This window comes from Centruroides sculpturatus, unplaced genomic scaffold (genome assembly GCF_000671375.1).
Source record: "Centruroides sculpturatus isolate CEXI.00-Female unplaced genomic scaffold, Cexi_2.0 scaffold149, whole genome shotgun sequence".
NCBI lineage: Eukaryota > Metazoa > Arthropoda > Arachnida > Scorpiones > Buthidae > Centruroides > Centruroides sculpturatus.
In genome coordinates, this window is record NW_019384406.1 from 906,161 (window position 1) to 920,996 (window position 14,836).

At 24.6% G+C, this 14,836-nt stretch overlaps 1 protein-coding gene across 1 annotated transcript in view; it reads right to left on the reverse strand.

Annotated features, from left to right (window-relative positions):
• Positions 1 to 5,496, reverse strand: part of LOC111618884 (trissin receptor-like) — an 85,219-nt gene extending 79,723 nt beyond the window's left edge. The window contains exon 1 of the mRNA XM_023360508.1: positions 5,414 to 5,496. The gene's annotated coding sequence lies outside the window, so the exon portion shown is untranslated. The remainder of the gene's footprint in view (positions 1 to 5,413) is intronic.
• Between the last annotated feature and the right edge of the window lie 9,340 nt (positions 5,497 to 14,836).

Here is a 14,836-nt window from a genome sequence, read left to right on the forward strand (position 1 = left end):
TATTTTGTTGCATCAAAATCGAGTAAACAACTTGTGTGGAATCAACACGCAGTTCACTATGTATCCATTTTTTTTTTTTGGTAACATATGCTCTGTATACCGGTATATTAATTCGTGTAAGTAACTTAACAACATTCTTATTTATTATGATATTTCCAGGTAACACGGGAAACTATTTCATTGCTACAGCATGGAATGTCTTCTTCTTCTCCTCCTTGTAACTTACATTTTCGACAACATAGAATTGGATTTTGAATTATTTACATCTTTTATTTGTTTTTATATTGAAATCATTTGTAATGTTTATAATTTTATTCTAAGTAATAAATTTTAAATTCGACATCATCAAATTATGCGAAAATGTCATTATATGCCATTAAAATTTATCAGTTCAATCAAACATCGATTGGTCTCTGAAATAGTCACTAAATCGAGTGTGGCGCTAAACTGAAATACCGCTAAGAATTGGGTTTACGTACAAGTTTAAGTGCTCATGTTGAAAGTCACATGATTTGGTATAGTAATGCTATCTAAAATGTAAAACACTTTAGTAATTCACAGATATATTGTTTATGAGGAAGTTATTGCGATTATTATTTGGGGTTTTACGAGGTTGGCACTATTTAGAGGGACGTTATATTACGTACCATATTTACGTATATAACGGCTTTAATTCTGTGCAGAATTTTGAAATGTAATTTTAAAAAGTAATGGAAAAATTTCAAATTCTAGTATGCTTAAAGTTTAATAAGTTTGGGATAATAAAAGTGCATCTGTGTTTTTGTTTTTTTGTGTGGATTTTGTAACCTTAACCACTCTCTTCTTTTCACAAAGATCTATTGTGCAAATATAGAAAAACTGTCAGAGGAGAAAGTTGACGAAAAACTTAGCACTTTATCTTATGACAGTCTCTCCTCCTTATCTTTTAACCACCTTTCTTTACTCACAAAAAAAGCGAACGAGATAAATATTGTATGCTTTGATCAGAATAAGTTTTGTTAACAGTGTCAAGTTTGAATTAATAATTTGTCAAATGAAATAAATTCGATTCGGTAAATTTAACTTGATTTACTTTGAAGTTTTTAACAGAAAAAAAAAACAATATTAAAAGACATACATTTATTTTAATAAAATCAAAATTTTAATTTTATTTTTGATTTTTATTCTTTCAAAATCGGAATCTTAAATCTGAACAAAAGCAATAGAAATAGAAAATCTTTTCAAATATGGATAAGTAGGAGAAGTGGAAGAATAGAAAGCATCCAAAACATCTGATTTTCTCCAATTTAATAGAATTTTCCATTTGGGAAAATATTTATAATGCCATTTAATTCATTTATTTTCCTACAAATTATATAGGAAATTATTTAATAAATGACTAAATTTATTTTTTAATAATAATAAGTGAAAGAAAAAAAATGATATGAGATTTTATCAGATAATAAAGAAAAATAATTTTTTTATGCTGAAGAAAAATTGCATATCTTAATTTATCAAAGTGATAACTCTTACGCGAACTTTTTTATCATTAAATAGGATTATCTAGATTTTAAAAAATTGTAATAAAAAAATACCATAATTACTATTTCTCGTAAGAAGAGTCTTTAAGAACTTAAAATTATAGTTTTTTTTCCTCCAGAAAAAAGTTATATTATTTGAAAATATTTTAAAATTGATTGTCCGTTATGAGTAAATTGCTTGACCTTTAGACATGAAATTAGCATAAATATACTTATTTACATAATTCAATGCAATTTGCATGATTTGTAAACAAGTAAATTGAATGGTGATAAATCAATATGAAGAGTTTGGCTCAGATTTATTTTTTAAAACGTTGCATTAAATATTCAAAAATGTATAACTTTTAACAGTTCACTACATTAGCGTGATTCATAATTAAATTTGATATACTTTGATAAACTGTAAGCAGAATTAAAAATAGAAAGAAAGAATTCTTGTGTGACTTACACGATCAGTCGTTCGGAAGTTACAAGCTACGTTTGATCTGCCAAAAGCACTATATCTAAGGAGAATATGCTTTATTGATGAGCATCTATCCGAAGAACATAACACAATACTTCTTTGATTCGGAAAACCTGTTATAGTTTTCATTATGGTTGCCGAAGAAATGGATTATTATCAATTAATTTATAATGGGCTTTTGTTGAGCAAAGGTTTATCTAAAAGTTTTTTTCCGTTTTTAGAAATAGTTCATACTAGAATGTCATCAACAGCCAGTTAAGCTTTCTTAAATGAAAGAAAGAACTTTCTAAAGATTATATAATCAATCAAAATCCTGCAACTTCTGGCAGCTAGCGTACAGAAGGTATAAACAATTTCGTTGCCGCTTATACAAATTTTCCAAATTTTGTACTTTATCACCGTTTGTTCATAATATATCGTACGATATAATTTATTTCTCTAAAGTCTGTCCGTTCCTTTTACCACGTTACACAGTAAAGAAAATTAAATTGCTCTAACCAAACTGGATGAATTATGACTGTTCTTTACAATAAAAGAAATCCATAGTAGCGAATCATCTTAAATCTCCTAAACTCAGTGAAGTTTGACATTTAACCACTATTTTCAGTGTTCCTGTTAAAATTCAACATTCTCTTGTACTTTTTTTTACTAGTTGATAGAGAAGATATTTCTGCTTTTTCGTGTGGAACATCATTTGTCGAGCTTCTTCCGGATTGATGATTTTACTGTTCTGAGAATAACAGCAAAAAGAATAGACTATCTCGAATTTTCAGTATTGAATTATTTAGTATTTAAAAACTTATTTTTTAAAAAAAAGGAAGAAGAAAGAACATAAATCTGCATATCGTAAGAGGAAAATATAAAGAAATTTAATTCAATAGAAGCAAAGACAATAATAAGTTATGAATAACCGTCTATCAGAATGCTAAAGACTTGACATAAACATATGTTTTCCACATGTTCGAAACACACTATTTTTTTAAATCTAGTATATTTTTCTGACTCAACTTCTGATTTTGGAACTTAAAAAAGAAATCATTTAACAACTTAAAATCCAAACACGAAAAATATATAATGTTTCTTTTAACCTAAAGAAATTCTAAAAGGGCAAAATGTTTCTTTAAAGAAAGAATCCACACAAAAATCTGTCAAATTCAGAGAAAAAAAAGTTAACCAACATATTTTATCATATAAAAATAAACGATTTTATTCGAAATTTTTGGCACAGTTTCGTTTATTTCCGATTATTTATCCTTCGAAATTATTCAGAAATATTTAATTTTTAAACGAATTCCTTGTCTTATTGCTCTTTTATGGAGAAACTTACTAAACAAATACAAGTTTGGTAACTTTTGTAAAGACGGAATTCCGCCATAGAAAAGAGTCATTGTAATGAAACAAGACAAAAGTTACCAGTCAAGGTTAAAGAAGTAATTAATTTAGAAGTTACAGGCGAGTTCGTGCAGCATAGAGGATCCCAGCATTTATTGTAGAAAAGTAGGAATAATTTATTCTCACTTATCTTCACGTATTATGTCAATTCGGTGGCCACTTTATATGGATTCAATATAACTTATCTAACGTATATATCAGTGTCAACAGTTAAATAATAATTTTTATCACAAGCGAATACTAATAACTGTTATTTTTATGGAAGGTCAACAGAGCAAGAGTTGCATTCAGGTTATAATCAGATTGTTTTTAGACATATTTGCTTCCTTTTCTCTTGCATCACATCAATAGTAAAACTGTTCGCAATCATTATCAATTGCTTCTGCAGTAATTCTCTCTGTTTCATCAATGTCAACGATAATTTAATTTCGTCAATGATAGGGTTTCCATCTTTATCAATAATAACCGTGAAATTCTCATCCTTTATCGCTTTACAGTGTCAATATGGCACCTGTTATCAGCATTTATTTTAGTTTGCACTCGCCTTATTGTCAACAATTGTCAAACTGTAATGCTTCGCATTTATCGTCTTACATTCGCATCATTGGAAATGGTTTTCGTTTAATAACTGGAAAGTATCCAATTTATTTAAACAAAATATATTTAATTTCTAATTAGAATTGATTCTACTAAACATATTCTTTATAAAGCAGAGATACGTGTATCTAGAAAATTATGTGATATTAATGCAAGGTTATAGCTCAAATTTTAAATTTATTTTTATGATAAGACATGATCTTATTCGAACAATAACTTATACTTTTATTAACATTCTTTATCATTTGCATCATTTATTTGTACTCTTAAAGAGGGAAAACTACTTTGATGATGCAGTTAACAAAACGTGACTATTCATTTCCATACAAAAGTAACTAAATACAGCTTAATAAATTGTTATTACGCTTATAAAACAAAGATTAAACATAGAAAATATGTTGATACTACTGAAAAAAAGATTGCTTTCGGATTTAAGAGCTTGTTATAAATATAAATACAACTTTTTAATGCCCCTTTACAATTTATCAAAATGCAGATATTATTATCGTAATTTTCAAAGTTTAAAACTTTCACAATTTTATATTTTTACATCTTAACACTTCTTTAGATTACAATTACTTTTACTGTAAACTTTTACAACATTATATAATCATTATATGTTAATATTCTTTTCAAAATTTTTTACTTATAATAAAACATAGGCATCTCATTAGGATGTAATTTATAGAATTCTCTCGAGCATAAAAATCAAGTATGACTACCGTTAGAAAAGTATATATTTTTTTGTATAAACGTTAATGACCAAGTATTCTATTGGTAGTGTATTTCTTACTAATTTGGTCTCATCAGTAACTTACCATACGCTGATAACGTTCTTGGTAATTATTGAAATAAGTCCAGCGTAAGAGAAGAAAACAGCGATTATCCATAGTTACGTTTTATCCTCCTGTTTACTTTCCAGCAAAGTTGTTACTTGTTAAGATTCTGTTCATTAATTTAGGACAAGATAAGTTGTTTTCTATTTTCTGATCCTATTAGATTAATCAATCTTAATAATCTCAATATTTACGCTTATCCATACTTCTATGCCCTATTTTTTACACTTGTGAAACAAGTAGATATGATAACAGCAATTGTTAATATCTTATAAAAAAAAATTAGATATTTACCGTTCAACAACTAAACTTTATTTAAGAGGTGTATACGTCTCAATATATAAATATCATTAAATTTATTATTATTATTCTCGCGTCGTAAAAACCGTTTTAATAAAAGTTTTTACTCAAATTATTATAATTAATATTACGTGAGTTAAGTTTCTACCTCTCTTAATTAATTTAATTATTAATTAACTATAGAAATTATATATTTATGATTTAAGTGAGAAGTTATTACAATTACTACATAGAAAAATATTAATTAATTTATATAATAATTTATAAAGTTTTGAGACTAAAGGAATGTTAAATTGAGCATTTACCTTTTATGTTCTATTCGATATTATTTAAATATATATTTTTTTCCAAAAGCTGAATGTTTCCAAAATGCAATAGAAGGGCGACCTTCCCCCAACGCATTTAGTCGGTGTCTGACCAAAGGATGGATCGTCAATGCTTCTAACCTGCGCTCGGAATTATGGGTAGATCAAGAAGTGCTCTATAACGTTACTGATTCGATAACTTGCTAAAGTTTCCCTATAACAAACTATTATCGACTGTACAGCTCTTCGAATAAATTACACGTAGCTGAATAATGATAATAAATATCGACTTTTTTCCTTCGAATTTAGTGATAATAAATTTATTATTCGCTTTTAATTCGCAGATAAAATTACTGTTTTCTATGTTATAAACGTTAAAAATACATTTCTTCTTTCTTAAATTTGCATATATTTTTAATATTCTCATTAGAAATTATCATATAATTGCTTTAACGATGAAAAATTAGCCCTATAACAAACTATTATCGACTGTACAGCTCTTCGAATAAATTACACGTAGCTGAATAATGATAATAAATATCGACTTTTTTCCTTCGAATTTAGTGATAATAAATTTACTATTCGCTTTTAATTCGCAGATAAAATTACTGTTTTCTATGTTATAAACGTTAAAAATACATTTCTTCTTTCTTAAATTTGCATATATTTTTAATATTCTCATTAGAAATTATCATATAATTGCTTTAACGATGAAAAATTAGCGCATAAATTACTAATTATGTTAGAAGTTTTCGTCTTAAATTAGATCATTTTTATATTAATTAATTATTTAATTTAAAACTGAATTTTTAACATATATATATATATATATTTTTTTTAAATTTTCGTTAAAGGAAATTAAAATATAACCTTATTTCATATAGTTACAGACGTTAGTGGGAATTGATCAATTGCTTATTGTAAAAATTTCATTTAATCAAGTTGAAAATCATAGCACATAACGATTATTTGTAAGAATATAACCAATTAACAATGTTAATTCTCTCTAAATAATGTCTATGATCATAAATAAATTCGAGATTGGGATCATTACTGAAGATGATCATTATGATCGTTAAGTAACAATAGATAATAATTGTTATGTTGTTCGAGTTGCCGAATCAGCATTATCTTCCACCGGCGAAAATATATTTTCTCTTATCAATCTCACTGTTATGAAGATTTATTAACAATAAATAATAAAAATAAAATTTATGATAAATACAATTTAAAATAACGTATTTTATGAGTTTTTGCTCTTTCAGCGACGAGCACTTTGCCTTGTTTCCTCGCTTTTTTTCCCCTCCTTTCTAAATTGTACATTTAGATACTCTTGAAAATTGTACTGTATAATTGTTCTCTTGAAAATTTCTAATATGAGACTAAATTAAATACAGATTTAAGTTAAATCCTATTTAAAATATAGAAACGGCGACTATTAACACGTTTTCTTCATCCAAGTTATAAACTTAGAAAGTGCACTTAACCAATTATTGCATCATTTGTCACTCGTACATTAAAGACGAATTCAACGTTGTAATTTACTCCTCTTGTGCAGTTGTTCATTAATACCATTTCTAACCACTAGAAATTTTATGGTTTATGACAGCTTAATTTATACTTAGAAAAATATAAAAGTGAACTTTTGCCTAAATTATTCTTTGTAATTACCAATAATAAGATATTTGAAGTTCTTTTCTTCCTCGAATTCAATTTAAGTGATGAAATTAATTAAACTTATTAATATCTCGTTTTATTTTTATTTTTTTCATTAAAAATATTAATTGCTGCGTTACACGAAAATTATATTAAATATAATTATATAATTGTCTTTTTGATATGACATTTAGTACACATATTTGAATCGATATTTCTCGTGTTGTAAGTTTATGCATAATTTAAAATAGTTTAATAATTACCTATTAAGTTACTTACTAATTAGATTTTAATGTCATTAATTTAGCAATATATTTAAAAATGTCATGATTTTTCATTCTGCATTATTATTTTCGTTTCAATTAAGCGCAATTCGAGACAGCACTTCCCAACCTTCTGACGTACTGAAAGATCGTGCATTATTCGAACATGTATCAAAGCGATCGCGAACTAATGGTTGGGAGGAAAATTACTTCGAATGAATTCTACTTTAAATTTCTGCTCTGTTCATTTATATTGAATTTAATTAAGTATAAATTAAAGCAATTTTTTCTTTTAACCGATTATAATTAAATATAATTAATATTTAAGCAAAATTTAAAAAGTTTTCGGACATTATAAAATATAAAAAAGAAATAACAATTTACAACTAGGAACCTAAAAATAATTAGTGTCTATTAAAAGAATTCAAAATTTATATTAAATATAAAAATAGTTCAGCTTTAGAAAATATCAAGTAGCATCTCTTGTAATTAGATAGGTCTAATCCTTTTATGTAACATTCAATTATCGCAATTACATTGTTTAGTCTTAAAATTATCTTAACTTAGAAATTACGTGTTGAAGAGTCGATCAATTGAAAGATGAATCATTAATTTATAACTAATATTTACTTTTTGGAGTATACCTATTTCATTAAATGGGAAAATACTTGTTACATGCCAGACATGCCAGTTTGCCTTCCTTTGTTTGTTCTTTTATTCGGGTATTTTTAATATTTTAAACAAATTTTCGAAGTAAATAAATGACGAAAGGTTTAATGTGAAAGTTTTTAGTTTTTATCAGTTTTATTGCAATTTATTTTCTAAGCTGATACAGTTTATCTTCGGAATTTTGCCATATCCGCAAAATGTTTCCGGAACATAAAAACGTATTTTTCTCAAAAGAGAAATAATATATATATATATATATATATATAACACATTTTTTCAATAACTGTTTATTTCTAAATCGACCAATAAGAATTTTTTTTTAAAAATATAAATGGTTTTTATTTAAGAAAATAGCAAAAATTCGCACAGAGCTAACAAAAATTTCCTTATCGTCAATGTAATTACATATCGATAATTTGTTCTTTTTCGTTTTTACTTTGATGTTTGAATAATCGATGATGATTCGTTTTGTTTTTTAAGCAATTAAGTAAAAATTCTAGCAATTATAAAGCAAAAATATTTACACTAAGATTAAAATTTAACTAATTACTCTTTACACTTCAATTATAGTGTATATTACCTTACTAGCACTATATTTTAGTAGTAATTACACTAATAAAATATATTCTATACATATCACTTTTCTAGTGTAATTACAAGTAAACTGTAATTAATTACATTAATGACTAACGAATAATTCGGAATTTCATTTCATTAGGCTGAAATTTGAAAAAAATTGTAGACCTATAAATTACCACTGTCGTCCGTCCGTCTGTTTTCCCTTAATCTCAAGAGAACAAGGTTAGTTAGACGAAATAGATATGGAAGTCTTAGGGCAGGAAGCCCCGATTAACTATATATGAACTTTTGATTCAAACTGGAAGTCATGTTATTTCAATTCAAACATTTTCCCCTGAAAGGTGTTAGATAGATGACCGGCACGACTCTGTTGTTAAAGGAAAAGTATGATGTACAGGGGCAAGCCACTACTAATTTGAGGTGGAGAGCATATATTTTAAATATAAGAAATATCAGATATGTTAAATTGTTATTAATTTAATCAATTTTTTATCAAGTTCAAGTGAGTAAGTTTATACGTAAGCAACCGCTTAAGACTCGTTTTATAATTATACAGTATAGAACTTCGTGTTTTTAAACTTATCACTATTCAGTAGAAGAAGAAGGATTTCTTATGTTATAGATTAGGACCACAAATCTGAATCTGGCCGTGGTTCGAGGCAAGTCTTTCAGGCTAATTTTCGTGTTTTCTTGTATTAATAACATTATTTTCAAAACTAGTCGACGAACAAATATTAAAAAAATTAATAAACCTTTAAAATTTGCTTATTTTTTATATAAAAAATGTCAAATCTTTTGTTAGTTTTCAACTTGATCAATTTTCAATTATCAATTCCAATGCGAAGTATACGTGTTAATTTTCAGTTTTCTCCGTTTTAACAGCATTAATTTAAAAAATAATAATCTGTGAATTATTATTATAAACATTATTAATCCTTTAAAATTTTCTTTTATTTCTTTTTATTTATTCAAAAATTTCGTAAATAATCGATATGTTTGCAAATCTCTTAATTTAATTGTCAACAAGTTTCACGTTTAAACTGTTAACGTCAGTTATAAATGGAACATTTTGTTTTACTTTCATTAATAAATTTTTAAAATTAAATTCTTTTCAGATTAATTTTTTCTAATAAATATTTATAATATATCTTGATCTATCATTTACAGGTTTTTAATCATATTTTTATGATTTATAATTTATATTATTAATAAATTTGCAACAAAGTCGAAACTCATTAAATTTATTTTATAATTTAATAATTTATCTTCGTTAAGAAATTTCATAATTTGTTATAGTCACAGGAAGATACAATATTTTAATATTTTTGGACATGGATAGACAAATTAATCCTTAAATAATTATACGGATTCAAATAAATAAATTTATTTATTTACGATTTAAAAGATACATTTTTATTTGTTTTATTCGTTTATTTAACTGTTCTTAAAACTTCTCGAAAATTAAAAGGAATATAACTTATTAATGATGATGTAAATGATGTTAGCCTCATACTACTAAATGTAAGAAGAATTTATAAGTTTATGTTCATTAATTAAAAACATTGTAAAAATTTGTAAATATCGAGTTTTAAGAAGTTTAAAATGATTTATAAACTTATTATACAGTATTTAATTATTCGGAATATTAATTTTGTTTAGGCTCAATCATTACAATGGATCAATAGTTAGGCTCAATCTTTATAATGGATCACACAATAGTTAGGCTCAGTCAAAGAGCTCAATTAATACTTAGACATTGCATTCATCATAATTTTCGGAATTTATTGTAATTAGAATACCGACATGTTGAAGTCCAAATAATCCGTAAAAATCAAATTTTGAAATTGAAGTTAAAAAATTTAAGTCTTTTGAATTTTTTTTATACAATAAAACAAATTAATTCCTTGTATTCAAAACCTTGCTTAGGTGAAGTGAATATTTATATAAACTTTATTATCCTTTGTTCAGAATTCTTCCAAACATGATTATTCGCATGCAACTTTCGAAAAATCATCCAGTCAAAATTAAAAGTAAACATTCTGCTTTACTTTTACATTATTCTGGGATCTAACAAGTTGAAGAATAAAATACTAAAATTTAAATGATTAAACTAAGACTAATTAAAATTATCGAACTAAACTTAAATTTAGAAAAAAAAGCCCTCAATTTCTATATATTTTAGACATAAAATTAATTTGTAAAAAAGTTTATTTGACTAAATTAAATTTAAAAAACTTCATAAAAAATTCCATATTTACCACATATTAAAATGTAATAAATTATGATCTTAAACATTTATTAAATTTATTAAAAATTTTGGTATTTTTTTCTAATAAATTTATTTTTAAAAATTATTATTAAAATTATGTAAACTTTTAATATATAAAAACACTTTAAATTTTATTTTTATTTTAAAAAAACAAAAAGTAATATTTTAACTAATTAAAATGTCCATTTTCATTTAAATTATTTATTTTAATTAATTAAAATTTACTAATGGAATCTTTGCGGTTACGATTCCACGTATCTCCACTATTTACTTACATTCTCCATAATAAATTTTATTTATTTATAGATATAATAAAACGTAAACTTTAATTTTTATATTTATATAGATATGTAGTAGATTAAATGTACTGTACATTATATTATAGTATAATATTTCAATTTAAAAAAAAACGTTACGCTCAGCATTTCATGTGAAAGTAGCTAAATTATTCTTTATTTCATATTAAATAATTCATTCGAACTAATGAGGTTGTTTCCTATAAAAAAAAACAATGGTTACGTTGAATGGAATCAAATAATATGCTTATTATATAGTACAGTATATACATTATATAATACATATTACACATATATTATTGTGACAGTATATGCTTATGTCAAACGTCGATATAGCTATCTGTCAATGAAAACTCATAAACATATCTTTTAAATATGAAATAAAGAATGCTTCCGACTGTGAATTACTAAATATGTGATTTTGTATAGACAACGGTATGCAAAATATCATGTGACTTTTAAACTTAAACTTGTCTGTTCTACATAATTGTCATTTTCGAGGTCCATTCATTTAGTGCCAATTTTGGAGGCGAACAAATGGGTGGCACTATATCGAGGTTTGACTGTATATATTAGCAAGTCTGAGGACAGATGTTTATAAATTAATTAAGTAAGATTAAAAAGTTAACTCTTCATTTCTTTTAAGAGTTACACTTTGAAGTATAAATTACTCTTAATAATTTAACTTATCTGTATGCAGATTCTCTAAATTAATTTTTTTTGTTTAATTCTTAATAAGAATCATAATATCATCATTAATATTAAAGTAATGTAAATAATTTGGTAAAAATACAGACATTCTATATCAATAATATCTTTAATATTTTACTAATTCCAAATATTTTTCTTGTTATATAAGTTCGAAGTTAAGAACCTTCTCTTTAAAAGTAAACACTTTCTTCTAGCTAAACGATATAAAAGAATACATTTTTAAAGATTAAATTTATTAAAATTGTTTTCTAAAGATTAAAGTAAACTGTTTTTAATTGACTTTCGTTTATATAAGTAATTTATGCAATGGTAGCAAACAATTGCAATACAGTATTTTTATAATTGCATGCTTTGATAATGCGTGCAATTATAAAAATTACAAATGAACAGTACAATTGTAACGATAAAAGGAATAAGACTAAGTAGAGCACAAATAAATAATACAAATTAATTTTGTATGTGTATATATACGTACTGTACTGTACAGTACATACAGTAAAGTATTTAGGTATCATTGTAAGGGTTATTCAGTGACGCATTATACCTTCATGGAGCTCAGATGAATTTAAATTAGGAAAATTCATTTACAGCATTGACTCCAGACATATTTCCTAGAGAGGGAAATATTGCGGGGAAATATTTTCTTATAAAAGATTAGGCCATTGCCTGGGGCCCCTGGGCAATGGTTCTTTTTGCCCATAGAATAACAGGATAAGTTTGTGCCTAAAACTTTTATTTTATATAAATCTAAAATTACTTATACATATAATAATATAGTTTCATAAACAAAATAAATCTTGAAAAACTTTAAAAAAATCCAGGATGAAATATATTTTTAAAACATTGAAGACTAAATACAAATAAAAATTCTATTTGTATTTGGATTAGGATTCGAAGTTTTGAACTTGGATTTTTAAATAGTAATAAATTTTTTATTTGTATTTAGTCTTCAATTATTTAAACAAACATAAATGTAATAAAAACAAAAATACATGATTTTTTACTTTTAAGTTTTGCTTAAGGAGCATATGCGCGCATACGTAAATACATAATTTATACTATCATGAAAAAATAAGTATACAAATTGCATAGTACAAATGTACAATTATATCAATACATATTTAGAATAAGTTGATTATTTAATTATTTTTTATTTAAAATCATTACGAAGTAAATAAAAAATAATTAGGTAAAATACAGTAATTTTTATATAATAATATTAATAATAATAAAATGTATTCATTGATCATTTTAATTTTAAAAATGTATTTTATTATTTTAAAAAAATTCCCTAAACATTTATTTAAATTTAAAAAATGTAATTAACTCCAAGTTTTAATGTAATTAAGAGTATTATCAATTAAGCTGTTTAATCCATTTCATGTTTACGTATTATTAATATTTAATTAAAACTATTTTTACAATTTTTGATAATTAAAAAGGAATTTTTTTTCTTTTCTAAAGCAAGTTATTTTTATTATAAGAATAATAAATAAAAATCCTATACGTAATTAATTTTTACGTACAGAATTTTTATGTAAAAAATCAGTTTATTATGACAAAAATCTATTAAAAACTTTATTTATTTATTTAAAAAATCTTCATCGTATTTATAAATATGATGAGACTTTATTAAAGAATTAAATTAAGAGAAAATTGAGTGAGTTTTAATTTATCGATTGTACAAATTGTACAATTTTTAAATAGCATTTGTAAAGTTATTTGCATTTAAATATAGTAAAGAACATTCAAATTAATTTAAATGCTAATGAAATTTCTCTTTAAAAAACAAAATAAAAAAAGATGAAGATTAATGTGCCTAACAACATAGCATTTTAACATTCCTAAACTCGAATTTTATAATAAATCCTTGCATCTAGTTAATTACTAGAAATATTTCTATAAACTTTTTTTAAAAAATTAAGCTGCATATTTTAAAAATTCAATACAATATGTTGATTTGACATTAAGAAATTCTTTATTTTTATTCGAGTTTTTATTCATAAAAATTAAAATTTATAGATTTTTATTTAAAAGCAGATGTAAAATTTTAAATTAATCTCAAATTTTTATTTAATCACAGATTTGCTTCTAAATTAATTCGGAACAGATCGACAAATTAAGCCAAATAATATAATTTATTGTAAATAGTGATTAGAGAATTATATTATCACAACACGAACTATCAATTAATTGGTTGATTTTATCCTTAAACCAAACTTTTCGTCTAAAATATTTTATAATATTAATAAATTTCTTTAAGAATATTTTTAAAAATTATTTAAAGAAACATAAAAACACAAGAACAATTATTGTGATAAATAGAATAAAGTATCATTATAAATAGGATATTTGATATCGGAGATCAAAACGTTTCCTGTTTATATACGCTAATTAAAGCAAGTAGAAGCTATGATTTACATATAGAAAAGAGGGATGATTTTCGTCTGTTAATCAAAGAATTTGTTAAGTTTTGTTTATTTTTCTAACGGAGATTCTTATTAGTATAAAAGCTTACGCTGTTAATATTATGTAAAGTGGAAAAAATAGATTTTTTAAAATAAAAATGTTCTCTATTCATGTTAAAATGCTTCTTAAATTTAGGGAAGAATTTAAATATTAAATAATAAGTGAATTAATTAAGCAGTTAGTGCTGAATAACTGAAGCGGAAAAAATTATAACGTGAAGAAAGTTAATAATTATTATTCTGATTACATTTTGTCCGTTGTCTTGCTTTGTATATTTGTGTATCGCACTTTTTCCAAAAACTAATTGTGTGAAACCCAGTGTGATAAGTCCGTCCTTGATAAAAAAAAAATTCTTTACCATACTTATATTTCAGTCCCGCTCTATAACCGGGGCCAACACGGTTGTTAGGGTCGTTCATAAGAAATACTTGTACAGTTTTTGAATCCTGTTTCCCTCTACCCTCCTTGTTGTGTATAATGATGCACTTTTCGCAAACTCCCGCCCTTTAAT